The following is a 14,509-nucleotide window of genomic DNA, read 5'->3' on the forward strand; positions in this document are numbered from 1 at the left end:
TATGGTGTATGCCTATGAATTTCATGTCCATCTGCTGCTGGCAAATGTACACACGTCAAAGTTAGCAGGTTTATACATTTTTTCTTTCGCTGAAATATACCGTATTTTCCGCACTATAAGGCGCACCAAAAAGCCTTCAATTTTTTTCAAAAGCTGACCATGCGCCTTATAATCCGGTGCGCCTTATATATGGATCAATATTGAGCCGCAACAGGTCTCGCTGTCAAGACGCTATCGGTGACCCTGCACGATCGGTGACGCGCATGCGCAGAAGATCCCGCCATCTTGGATCGCTAGCTAATACTAATACTTTACCTCTTAGAAAATAATAAAACAGCTGTTTATTCATTTTGGGAGTGAATGGAGTTGTCAGAAAGATGGTTTGTAATCTATTAATAAAGTTTGACTGACCTGTCTGTTTCGTTGACATTCCCTTTAGCGCAGCACCATCTAATGGATGCATAACGTAACCCCAGCCTCTACTGTAGCGCCTTATATATGAAAAAAAAAGTTTTAAAATACGTCATTCGTTGAAGGTGCGCCTTAAAATGCAGTGCGCCTTATAGTGCGGAAAATACGGTACTAACCTATAATTGTATCAATAATGAAATAATTCAAAACATACAAACAATAAGGGGTAGGACGAGATATGTTTTCGATCATAACTAATGATGACTGTATAAGGCTTTTCTTCTTTTAAATCTTTTATTTTTATGCTACTTGCTTATATGTTCAGTAAACAAACAAACAAACAAACAAACAAACAAAAAGAGTATATCAAATGAATATAAATAGTTTTAAGATTTGACCTAAAACAATTTTTTCACCCTTTTTGTTCAGTGTTCATTAAATATTGTGTAGCTTTTTTTCTATATTGTATGTTTGTCTCATGATTAATACATCCATCCATCCATCCATTTTCCTATTTTATATTATTTTTTTCCTTATATGTCATGGTTTCTTAAACAGGATGTTTTTATTGGCTTTAAAAAAAAAAAAAAAAAAAAAAAGTGAAAATTGACCCGTGACCAATACACCACAACTTGTGTATGATATTAATTAATAAAGACGAAAACAAAGTGGATTTCCAACTACCATACACTTAAAGACTTCAATTGAAGAACTAAATTAAGTAAAACTAGTAAAAAATTGTGTGAAAATATCCTTTTCAAACATGGAAAATTGACTAGTAAATAGTGGCGAATGTAATGAAAGGCTCAAAATCTCCCTGCAAAAGCACAACAATCGGACAAATAGAATACCAATGGATCCGTCTACCTGCCACGGAATGCTTGTGCTGAATATTTAATGGCGAGAGTTTAAGCTGTAAGCCGAAATGAATAATCATCAGGATTTGCATGACTCAGCTCAACGGCTATGAGAATGACAGCCCAATAGAGACTCTTCGCTGAGCTCACCGCACTGACTCCTCCACTCACAATGTCAAAACGCTGCGTCAAGTTTGAAGACTCTTTCGCCGTCACGGCTCGTCTTCCGCCGCCGTGACCCTGCTCGGGGCCTCGTCCGAACAGCACTCCTATTTATTAAAAGTCGTAAAATATCAAAATGAGATTGTCAGCCTGTCTTGCTCCTGTCTGTCTGACGATGGAGGTCACTTTGTGTTTCGGTGGCCGACCTCCGCGTCCGACTCACTGGTGGACTGGCTGGTAAGACAACCACCTGTGTACAATTTTTGATACGGATGAAACTGCAAATCGCCAGTCAGTGCAGTGTCTTATCGTACACCCAACCAAAAGATTCAGTCAGATTGAGTCTGCTGCAATTGGCAAAAGGCCTGTGGCACTTCGCCACAGGGATTCTCTCGAGCCTGTCTCAGGGGGGTGGACAGAGTTGAGTAAGCTGTGACAACACAGATTGGACTCATTGCCAGAGGTGCACTAAATTAATTCTGTTTAAAAAGATACAATCTGAGAGCTGGAATCGTGTCAACATAATATTGAACAATCTACATGTCTGGCAGAGGAAAGAAAAATGTTAACTTGATAATATTTTCCATTTATCTGTAATGACGTTAAAACATGCATCAAAAAATGCTTTACAATGTTATTATTTTTCAACTCTAAATATTTTTTCATCATATCAAACGTGTCTGAATGTTTGGCTCCTGGCCACAATTTTTGATTCATAATTTAGATTTTAGTTTCCAGATTGGCAGGTACTTATTATTATTATTATTATTATTATTATTATCTCATTTACTCCCAGCCATTTTACAGAAACTCTCAGCTGTTTTATTGGATTGTGACTGGTTTTTCAAATCCCACAGGATATTGTGTTCTATTGCTATGAAAACATGCAACCTAGCAAAAGAAAGATTAAAGTCTCTTCTTTCATCATGAAAAAAAAGTATGTTTCTATCTGTTTTAATTTTGCAGCAATTGGCATTAGAAGAGAGCTTCAAGTTTCATCATTATTCACAAATCTATTTAGAATTGTGAGTAATTGAGCTTTTTTTTTCAACATGGCCCTGGTTGATCTCCTCTACTCTGCTGCCACCTGCTGGCCATTTGTGTAATAACTACAATTTCTTCAATCGTTCTTTGCAGTTGAGAGGCTGCATCAAATATTTCTGTATGCTCTAGCATTAAAAAAAAAAGTAAAATAAGTCTTTGGTACACTTGAAACAATTAAAATAAAACGTATTTATACGTTTTTGGGAGCAAATTAAGTGTTAAGTAATCACACCCAAACCACCATACCATATTATCTTAAAATTTATAGATGTGTCTTACATTTGGTGCATGTGAACCCATTGAACATGATTTTTATTTTATTTTTTTAACGATACTTGAACAACGTGTAACTGCACATCCACTACAGTAGGTGGCAGTAGGAGTATTAGCCTCCCTGCAGAGGTGTACTTACAAAAACTTCGTTGGGCCGTCAAATATTTTCTTCTCTTGTAACAGCAAAATAATCAATAATCACTGACATAGACAAACAGAATTTTTCACATGAATGCAGACTTAAGTCGAAGTCGAGTCCGTATGGTTAAAACTTGGCTTTGCAATTACGGTAAATAACCGCAAATTGCTGATTGGCTGAACAGATGCTGCTTAATGTTAACGCTCCTTCTGGAGACATTCAGCGCAGAAGGTTCGCCACCTTGTTGAAGGGCACCTTAACAATAATTGACATGGGCTGGAAGGGAGTCATTCGATCACATTCCCCGGGAAGACGCGATCCATAAAGGAATGACCGGCCCGGTCGATAGAGTGACGCCGGTGCTGACGGTACCGGCTTGCGGCTCAACCCGTGCACGTGCGCGTTTTGCTATCTTGACAAAGTGCTTGAATCAGGTCTGGTCCACATTTAGTGAACATGAATATATGATCATGCCAGCAATGTTTTTCCTAGCGGCTCTGATATGTGTCATTAGTCTAATTTCTTTGCTTTTTTTTTTTTTTTTTTTTTCCCACCCCTGAGTCTTCCTCCCACCTGTTATTTCTTCCTACCTCTTTACCTTCCTCCTAGTATTGTCCTTCCACCTACACACTCCTCCCCCAGCTTCCATCAGCCTTCATCTTTTTTCCCCTCCTCTCCGCTTTCTCGGCCTTTTTTCCATCTCCCTCCTACGTTGTGAACACATTCACACGCGCGCGCGCGTGTGTGCGTGCGCGTACGTCACACAGATGCTGCATTGCAGGGCTCTCCTCTCAGGGCCGCCTCACTGCAGGAGCCGGCGAGCCGCAAAAGGAGTTTAGGGAGGCGCTGTCGCTTTTTTTTTTCCTGATAATAAGAAGAATATTTCTACCTGGCATTATCTGCTCAAATATGACAAATGGACCGTTTACATAAAGGCGTGACAAACCGGCTAGCATACATTTTGACTGCAAAAAAAAAAAAGAGGCAGTGATGTCAAAGCAGCTAAAGTGAGCGGTGGGTGTCCTGGCCTAGAAAAGCTTCACCCTGGATACTGAGCGATTTGTGGTTTACATTATTGTCACTGTGGTTCTCTGGGTACTACGGCTTTTTCCCAAAACCTAAAAACACATCAAGACTAACAGAGAAACTTCTTTATAGATTTCAGCAATGTTGGTTCCCATTTTTATTTTTAGTTTTTTCAAACCATTGATGCCCTTAGAATGTTATGGAGGACCAACAGTGACCAAATTAAATACATTAAAATATATTTACATAAATTACATTTATGTAATAATTACAATATTTATTTATTTCAATAGCGTCTAAATTTAAATATTACTTGATTTATTTCAATATGTTTTTATCACATTATTTATTGAATTATTTCAGTTTTTATTTATTTCAAGATAGATTTATTGATTTAAATATGTCTCAAATTATTATTTATATTTTAAATAATTCAATATTTCATTTTGGCACTCTTGTTCCCTCTGTGCACCATGAAATAATTGAAATAATAAATTGGTAAATGGATTGGTAAATGAATTAATCACAGATATTTTTGGTGGTGAGTTGAGAAGCTTCATTTAGACAAAAGTAGTGCTTTGGTGTAATCTTGTAGTATCTTGGTGCCAAAAAACTACATCGAAATGAGTTACGGAGCTCTGTTTAGACAAAAGTAGTGCTTTGCTATGATGTTGCAGCATCTTGGAGTCAAGGAACTACAATGAAGTGAGCTTAGGTGCTTCATTTCAACAAAAGTCGTGCTTTGACGCCATCTAACGGCATCTATAAGCATAGTGGGGACATAAATTGCTCAATATTATTCAATATTCACTGTATTCGTTACAATAATTTTTATTTTTTTTATTTTAGCACTTGTATAATAATCTTAAAATATTCCTTTATAACGTTTAGCTGTACAGTTTTATGATGGTGAGGTTGGAACCTTTATTTCCCTTATTCTCTGGGATAAAAATTTGGCAAACCCAAGACTTGAGCTCACCAAGTCTTGGGACAGATTCCGTTTCTGTGACTTGGCTGTGTCGTAGTTTGTGATTCAAAATAAACCAAAAATAAAGCAACACACTCGGCCACTGGCTTTAACACAAATTCAATAGACTCCCGAAAATAAAAAGGCTCTTATCCAACCCCCATCAGCAATCTGGCTACCTGGAAATTTGCGCAGGAAACAACGAGAGCCCATAAAAGCGTGACTGGCTTTCAGCGGACCTTGGTGTTGATCGTCTCACTAAAGCAGCTCTTCTCTTCCCACTCAATACCCACTTCCCACTCAGCTCCGAGCAGCCTGCACTCACATGTACGTCCACCCACACGGCTGCAGCTTTTATCGAGGTAACAGACATCCAATCTCTCTCTCTTTTGCTCTCCCTCTTTTATTGCATAGAAAGTGTTTCTTATTTGACAGGTACACAGCACATCTGTGAACCATTGAAAGATAAGATGAAGATGCTGTCATTATTGTAACTTAGGGAGTAGTCAGAGCTGTTCACCCAATGAAAACCAGTGCTTCTCAAATAGTGGGGCAGGCCCCCCCAGGGGGGCGCGAGGCTCCATCAAGGGGGGCGCGTTTGACCTCGGGGAACTTTTTTTTTTTTTATTATTTTTTCTATTTTGATTTTTTTTTACTGTCCTAGAATAAAGTGCAATTGCCATGACATTAGCATTACACTCAATCATAAAAAGAGGAAGTACATTTACCTGATTCGCCTGTATGAGACTTGCAAATGAATCAAAGCCACACCTAAAAAAAAAAAAAAAAAAAGGGTTTCCCTCTTTCTTTTGAAGATTGTCGCAGCCAGAAGTGGGACTTCCTCGATGAACCTAAAGATTATGAAAACAAAAAAAAAACACAAAAGATAGACCTTTGCTTTCATTTGTTGATTATTGGACTACTCAAATAATTTACCATAAAACATTCACAGTAAATGTAACAGGAACAAAAGTTTTGATGAAGCAATCGTCTTCATTTGACTGCCTGATCCAAATTGTAAGTTTTTGCTCAAACCTACTGGTGTGCTAAATAATAAGCCACATGCAGAGGGGGAAAAAAACTTGATTGTATAACCAGGATGTCCCAGAAAATATTAACAATCCTAGTTTTGAATTGAAATGGAACATAATGCAGATTGTTTGAGTGCATTGTTGTTCAGTGGCTACTTTTGTATTAAGGTTGGGCAATAATCGTCATTTTAAAAATGGAATCGTTGAAAATTGGCTAAAATGTGAAATCGAGGTACATATAAATTAGACACTCTTATGAATAGTTATTTTTGCACAAGCTATGAATGTTAAGTTGATGTTAAAATGTATTTTAAATCAAAATACAATATTGTTTTCTGAATATTTTGCTCAGAATTTATTTTTGAACAAATGAACCCTTTCAATAATTTTTTGTTTTTTAGTTTATTACTTCGATAAAAATCTACTAAAATTATTTATTTTTTTAAATTATTTTGTTTTTATGTTTTGGTATATTATTAAATGCATATGCTGTATTTTAACACTGCGATTGGCTGGCAACCAGTTCAGGGTGTACCCCGCCTGCTGCCCATAGCCAGCTGGGATAGGCTCCAGCACCCCCCGCGACCCTTGTGAGGACTAAGCGGTTCACAAGATGGATGGATGGATGGATGTATTTTAACAGTGAAGTCGTGAGAAGCGGACTGATACCACTGTCATGCCCGTACCACAAATACACACGGAAAGTCAGGAAAAGGACTCGGTTAATTCAGCATTAAGACTTGAAACACTCTCTCTGCCGGGAACACAAAATCCACTTAACAGCGCCTCTACAGCTCACTGTGAAGGTGTGAAAAGTGCTCGAGGCTGCCGTTCTTATACGTCTTCTGTCAGTCAGTCTGTACAAGTATATTTAAGATTTTCAAACAACGATTTTTCAAGCAGCATCTACTGGGTTTCTTCCTTCGGGTAATGTAGGAGCTCAAAAAGGCTGAGAGAATTCTCAGTTTTTTTTTGACACATCCCCGTTCTACTACTAAGCAGAGCACTTTACTGGCAAGTGGGTCGTGCAGCTATTCAAAGCAAGTGTGGAGTATAAACAGCAGGATTTGGAAGTCATTAATTTGTTTTTCTTGCGACACGAAGCAAAGGCTCAAAGTGAACCATGAGACTGTCGAGAAAAAAAAAAAACCTCAAGGGGGCGCTATTCAAAAAAATATTCTCAGAATGATAATAATTCGTTCAATTGATTGCGAGGGACTGCCCCATGCTGTTGTCATATTTATGAATGAAATACAATGACATGCCTGTCTGCCTGCACCTCAATCAAATCCACCAAAATTGCATCACCGCTGAGACCTGATTTTGCGAGTCTAAAATCTAGTCTACTTTTTGTCACCCAATTGCCAGATGCATCGGGGTGCTTTAGTAGTTGCCTGGACATGTCCACTTTTCTACATCTGTCTTGGCATCCAGGTTTTGTTTTGTTTTTTTTTTGTTTTTTATGAAAATGTCCAGTTTCCATATCTTTTCGTAAATGGGAGGCGGAGTTCATCGTGTTGTTACCACAACTGGTAGATCATGGACGGCTCGTGAGGGTTGTAGGAGAACAAAAAAAAAAAAAAAAAAAAAAGGCGGGTTTTGTGTGTACAACTTGTTATGTAATAAGTTTAACTTATTAATACATACCTTGAGCATCCATAGATTTTCTACCCATACAAGTAGAGGCATACCTTCAAAGAGTTATAAAGTATGGCATTTTTGAGTAAATTTTAATTATTATTTATGTATCTCAGGGCCAGGCCGAGTGTCCTCTTTGTTGGAAATCAAAATACGCCCTTTGCTCTCAAATATGCCCAAACTCAACTCAACTCAACTCAACTTTATTTATAAAGCGCTTTTAGAACAGATTACTTTTTGAATTAATCTGAGACAACACTGCTCAAGAGGGGAAATTTCACATTCGAGTCCATATGTCTGACTGGAAAACCTACCAAACTAAAGTTAAATTCGTATGCAGCATGTAAACTGCAAATCCAACCAAACTGTGACTCAGCAGCACCGCAAATGTTTCCTATAACTGAATGACAATGTATGACTTTTTGTCTAAAACAAAAGAGAATGTAGGAGAGAGACGAGAAAAAAAAAAAAGACGCTGCGGCCACGCCAACGAGAAACGGTAATCTCACAGTAACACCGCCAAGTCATTTCACTGCATTCATCTCGAAATCTATTTGAAGTGCTTTAAATATAATTAATTTCAATTCAGACATTTCCAAGGACACTGCGGGATACTTCAGCCGCCTACATACAAACGGGCATTTACTGGCAAAGCAGAGCTTTCTCCTTAAAGAAAAAGTTTTGTCATTTTAATTGACAACATTTGTCATTTCAAACAGTGCAGGCTTGTATTTACCTGAACTGTTTTCAGCCATATTGCACCGTGCGAAATGTTTGAATGCAATATTTGAGTCATTAATTATACTCTGAAACAAGCCAGCATGACTTCATGCAGTAATTAATCTTGCACTACATCGCCGCCCTGGTATGTCTATTATGAATATTAGCAGACAAATTTGTTACATCAAACAATCCTACAAAATTGATGCTATGATCAACAAATTACAATTTGGAATATGCTCAGTTGTGAATACTGATTTTTACGCCAACTTAACAAAATGTCAAAATATTGCCATACTACAAGGCACGAAGTTTCATGACTTTCAAGTCTCTCATAATACTGCAACAGAGTACTTCTTTTTTAAATTGTTGCGCTTCTTTTTTGTCATCATTTTCATGTGTGAAGGTTTGCAAACACACACATAAGAATCACACTACAATACACACAATCAAAGCACTTTGTTGATCTCATGGGACTTCGCATCCAGCAGCCACCTGCCACTTTTAATGCGAGTGGACAGTTTGTGTGTATGTGTTTGTTTGTTTATGCTCCAAGAGGGGAACTAACAGGACATGTACATGGCTGATTCATGAAGCAATATGTTTCATAAAACTATAGTTATAGAAAACTAAACCTTTCAGAGGAAATGGGGGATTAACTCATTTACTCCCAATAACGTGTAAATACGTTTTTTTTTGTTTTAAGTGTCCCAAAGACGTATTTATACGTTTATTTTGTTTGTTTTGTTTTTTTATGCTAAAGAATACAGAAGGCTTTGATGCAGCCTTAATTACTTAGAATTTTAAATAGACTTGTGAAAACTGATGAAACTTAGCTCTCTTCTAATACTAATTGCGGCAAAACGGAAACAGAAACATACTTTTTTTTTTCCTGATGAAAGAAGAGATTTTGATCTCTTTCTTTTGATAGGTTCCATGCTTTTATAGCACACAACATTCTGTGGGCCTTGCAAAATCAGTCAAAATTCAGTAAAACAGCCGGGAGCGAACGGGATTGCTTCTGTGAAAATGGCTGGGAGTGAATGAGTTAATGAGCTGACGAATATCATACTAGAAAAAATGTGGTTGACTTGGATGTGTTTACATGTACTGTACCTAGTTGATGTAGTCAAATGTTTTATATAAAACTAGTTGTCCTATATTTGAAGTTTTGTCCACTGCCAACATTTTTTAGCCTGAGAACACAAATGTTGGATGTTTTCGAAAACAGGCGAACTTTCAGTACTTGAATGAGTCCAATTTTAAGCCGGTATTATTGCTGACAAATTTTATTCAGTCTTGACAAAGACCCAGAAGGACAAGTAATTGTATTGTGAATGTGGTCTGAACTTTTTTGTGAATGGAGTTTGTTTCACCATCATTGAAAAAAAAAATGAAAAAAAAAATAAAAATAAAAATAAAAAAAAAATAAAAAACTTTTCAAAAACTGAGACTGGCTGGGGGGGGGGAAAAAAAACAACTTTTTACAATGTCATGTCTCTATATCCATGGATAATATTTTACTCAATTAACCGTCATTAACCTGCTCTCCCCTAGAAAGAAGGCATGTCGTGAGCTATGACGTATGCTTTCATGTGTGTAAGCAACTAGTTTTGCTCATTAAAAAAAAACAGATTCACAAAACTTCCAGTGTCCTTCGGTTCTATCCACACACTCCTCGAGAGAAACACTTGTGCATTACATTGTTCATTATCATGACAAGCTGTGAAAATGAGCTTTAGAAATTCTGTGTAAACACCAAACCACTTTAATGGATGCTTCATCAGTCACACTTTGTAGCCTTGCAGACTACTTCAAGTTCAGCTTTATGAAGTTTGATGGAAAAAGTAAGAATGAAACTTCAAGAAAACAGCTGAACCAAGCTAGTTGTAGGTGCCAAGCCTCTTATTCAGCATACACTAAAACATAATGACTCATTCGCTATTGCCCATAAAATACGCATTACGTTTGTTCTTGGAAAAGAATCGAATCCCAAGAAAGGAAAATTCGATAATATGGCACGACTGTAGAAACACAGAAAATACAATAAACATGTATTTTTCTCAATCTTGACACAGGGGAGACAATAAAGACCTGATTTACTAAAAGGTATGAACGTGCAAAAACGGGTAAAAACTTGATTGCTGAAAAAAAAAAAAAAAAAAAGATATGGAAGCTGATCTACCAATTGGGCATAAAGAGGACTTGAGCTGCTGAATGAATTGGAGCCAGTCACAAGAAGGAGTCATGTCATTCAAGTTAAAAAAAAAAACTGTGATCAACTCTACATTCCATTGCAATTGCAAATTTTAAATGCAACATTATGCAGGAAATATATCCATACAATATACAATGATAGCCTTCAAAACAGTTTGGTACTACTAAATACTACTAAGTAATAGTTGTATTTCTACAAAATACTTGGCAAGCCCCTGCGATTGGCTGGCAACCGGTCCAGGGTGTACCCCGCCCCCTGAGATAGGCTCCAGCACCCCCCTTGTGAGGAATAAGCGGTCAAGAAAATGGATGGATGGATACTTGGCAAGCAACAGTAAAACAAAAATCTCTTTACAAAAAAAAAATGTATATAGGTTGTCGTCATTGCTCTATAGTGTTGTTTGCAGTACTGTAAGGTCCATAAACCTTTGACTTAGTCATCGATATTTGCACTGTAAGTGTGGCCTTGTCGTGTGTATTAAGGCAAGTTAATAACATGCAGCAAAGAGAGAGAGAGAGAGAATGAACCTGACGGGCAGATATGAAGTGAGATGAGATGAGAATATGACGAGGCGCAAAGACAAGAAAGGATGTGTAGGTGGAAATGCTCAAGAAGAAAGACGGGGAACGAATAAAAGAGGCTAGCTGGGGTGAGGTGGTCGGTCTGAGCCATTATGAGAACGGCAAACATAATGAATAAACATTCACTAGAGGGGTTTCATTTTAAATGCGCCCCTTTATCATCACTCTGCGGCATTTTAGCCTAAAAACGTCAGAACCCAAGGTGTTTGTTTTACTTTTACTTTTGGTAAAGTTTTGAATTCATCCGTGTTTAGATGTGTTAGCTAGCTAGCGCTAAAATAATCTGGGAAAGTTGGTCTCTTCGGTCCAACGTCCAAATTTGCACTATAAAACTCATTTACTCCCAATAACGTATAAATACGTTTTTTAATGTTCTAAGTGTCCCAAAGACGTATTTATACGTTTTTTGCTTTTTTATGCTATACAGAAGGCTTTGATGCAGCCTCTCAACTGCAAAGAACGGTTGCAGAAATGGTAGTTATTACACAAACGGCCAGCAGGTGGCAGCAGAGCAAAGGAGATCAACCAGGGCCATGTAGAAAAACAGCTCAATTACTTACAATTTTAAATAGATTTGTGAAAACTGATTAAACTTAGCTCTCTTCTAATGCTAATTGCTGCAAAACGGAAACAGATAGAAACATACTTTTTTTCCTGATAAAAGAAGAGACTTTCATCTTTCTTTTGATAGGTTCCATGCTTTTATAGCAATTGAACACAATATTCTGTGCGCCTTGCAAAATCAGTCAAAATCCAGTAAAACAGCCGGGAGCGAACGGGATTGCGAAATGTGAAAATGGCTGGGACTAAATGAGTTAATCGGATTTCTTAACAGTTTAATTCAATGCTCATTTGCTGGCTAAACATTCCCATACATGCGGAAATACTTACGGGTAGCAAACATACAGAGTTGCCCCCCGTCCCATTTTTTCTCCTCCTCATCTCTCCCGGGTCACAATTCGTCCCAGAAAAATGCCAAAAGCTAATTTGATTTCCTTCATTCTGTAGTCTAAAAATGTCCCCTGTACTACTGTGGAACACTTTGTCACAGAGTGTGCCGCCGGCGATACATTTCCATACTTTGGATTACCGTAATTCTGGCGCCGTTTGTCCTATCTGAAAAATTCCAACGATGTCTGAAACCGAAGACCTTGCTCCTTACGGAAAGTACTGTATTATGGAAATTTCTGTCCCGTCTCTCACGGACGTCAGGGAAGTCACAATGAAAGAGTGCAGAGAGAAACACAGCGGGGGATTTTGAGACGACACATTTCGACATCGATTTGAACACAATTTGTTAAGATGGAATGTAGCCTATATCGACACTTGTATTACATGGTGGCTTTTTATACAACCGTTCACCAAGTCTGCGACTTTGTAGGACGCTCGTACGTAATTGTGCATTGTTGGTGACGTTTTTCTGGAATAGTTATGCGTTGCCATTTCTTGTTTGTACTTTACAGTGTCTGTAACTGGCTGAATACATTATTCCACTAAGTTCAGCTTGTTTTGTGATGGCTTTCGAGAAACAAAAATGCCAAAATAATAAATAAATAAATAAATAAATAATATAATTCAAAATTTAAATACGAAAAATAAGTATAAATGGAAATAAAAACAACAAAAGTAAATAAATAAATACAAGTAATGATAAATGCACAAATTAAAATGACTCAGAAAATAAAAAAATAAAAATAAAAGTGAAAATAAATACAAAAATAAATATTTAAATATAAATCAATAACTAAAAGGTCTCTGCTCTCGCCTTTATTTATTTATTTCATGCTGCAGAGGCTTTCATCATGAAATGTTATTCAAATATTCAGAGAGGGCGGTGCCAAGTAACTTGTGAAATTCTGCACATTTTTAAAATTGTGAAATACATCTTGACGCCAGGCTCCCCAAATATATGCATTATAATTAAATTAATTACTGCTAAATTTCGACGTAGACGTGTCTGCTTCGTTGTGACTGGAATTCACATATCTGATGTGATAGCAACCGTGTCTAACGTAGAGTCAATACTAAAGCGCCCTAAAATAGGTGATCTTGGGTTGCCAGGGAAATTACAATGTTGCTGTAATACTTTTTAATTCATTTTTAAACCTTTTAGTATTGTTGTTCTTTCATCCAGTCACATGCAGACATTTCCGCGCTCTAAATGTGCAAAAATGACCCTGGAAGTCATTTCACATCCATCCATCCTTTACTTATATTAGGGTGAGCTGGAGCCTATCCCAGCTCACTGTAGCCAGCCAATCGCAGGACACATTTAGACAAACAAACATTCAAACTCCGTGTGAAATGTGATACCACGGGACAAGGCAACAAAACGTACACATTGCTGATACAGCGACAACAGCTTCTGTTGTCCGCCATTAAAGGACGATAACTGCTTCTGCAGCTACTGGTCAGATAGTGAAGCTAACAGTGGCTTTTAGCAGCACAGTGACGCAGCAACTTTACAGCAGCACATACTGATGCAGAAGAACAATGAGTATCGGGCTGGGATGACTGAAAAGAAACGGAGCGAGGGACTCACCTGGCTGACTGCGATACGGTCCGTGACTCAGCGGAAAGCTTCCATCCGAGTCCTGGAAAAGTGACAGGGGATAAAGGGTAAGAGCAGTGGTGAGGGTAGAAAGGCAGAGCGACAGATCTGCCTCTTTAGTCCTTTGGGAGTGCGGTGGCAGGTGGTGTCTCTTAATACACATACACGCGCACAAACACACGCAAACCGAGCACCTGCAAATCTTGGCGACAGATGGAGAGAGGATCAAGTGGAAGCTGAGGGGAGAAAGTAGTAATCAGTCTAGCTCGAAAGTGAGCAAGCTGAAGTTGCAAAATTGGGGGGTCGTGATTGTCTGTGCGCTGTCCGTGGTCCTTAGTGTGACAACTCAAATACGGATGCACTTTCCTGCCGCGCTGTCTTGGCACATACGTGCACACACGCACACTTTGAAATGCCTCGTTAAGGGCATAAGAAAAGCAGTCATGCTGTCTGGTGAGTCGCAATTCTGCCACTACTGTAAGACTGGAAAACATTATTGATAGAAACCACACATTGACAGGAACAACTGTATGTGTCCTGACAAAAGGTAAATACAGTAAGTAGACATTTTCACGACAGATTGTGTGATCTACATGGAGAGTAACCATTACTTGAGTGGGTGGACATTGGTTAGCAGTATGATCAGTTTTATCACAATCAGATTTTGTCCGTTATAACGGTATCATGCAATTGCAATTAAAGCTAATGTAGTTTGAGTAATTTGAAACTATTATATGTATTTTTTTTAAACTGATTAATCTGTAAACATGTTCTGATTTTTTATTTTTTTTTTTCAAAAACTTTTCCTGTTGTAATGTTTTGATTTTATTTAGGAACAATTCTAAATGTTACGACAGGGAATGTTCTTATTTCTCAAAAAATAAAAAATAA

General features: G+C 37.8%; 1 protein-coding gene across 5 annotated transcripts in view; it reads right to left on the reverse strand.

The window, feature by feature from the left end:
• The window catches only part of map2 (microtubule-associated protein 2), a 54,811-nt gene that overhangs the window by 27,302 nt on the left and 13,000 nt on the right, over positions 1–14,509 (reverse strand). For all 5 annotated transcript variants that reach the window (XM_077536097.1, XM_077536096.1, XM_077536095.1 and 2 more), the window contains 2 exons: positions 13,610–13,661; positions 5,608–5,730 (listed from right to left, as the gene is read on the reverse strand). The gene's annotated coding sequence lies outside the window, so the exon portion shown is untranslated. The remainder of the gene's footprint in view (positions 1–5,607; positions 5,731–13,609; positions 13,662–14,509) is intronic.

Source organism: Festucalex cinctus, chromosome 11 (genome assembly GCF_051991245.1).
Source record: "Festucalex cinctus isolate MCC-2025b chromosome 11, RoL_Fcin_1.0, whole genome shotgun sequence".
NCBI lineage: Eukaryota > Metazoa > Chordata > Actinopteri > Syngnathiformes > Syngnathidae > Festucalex > Festucalex cinctus.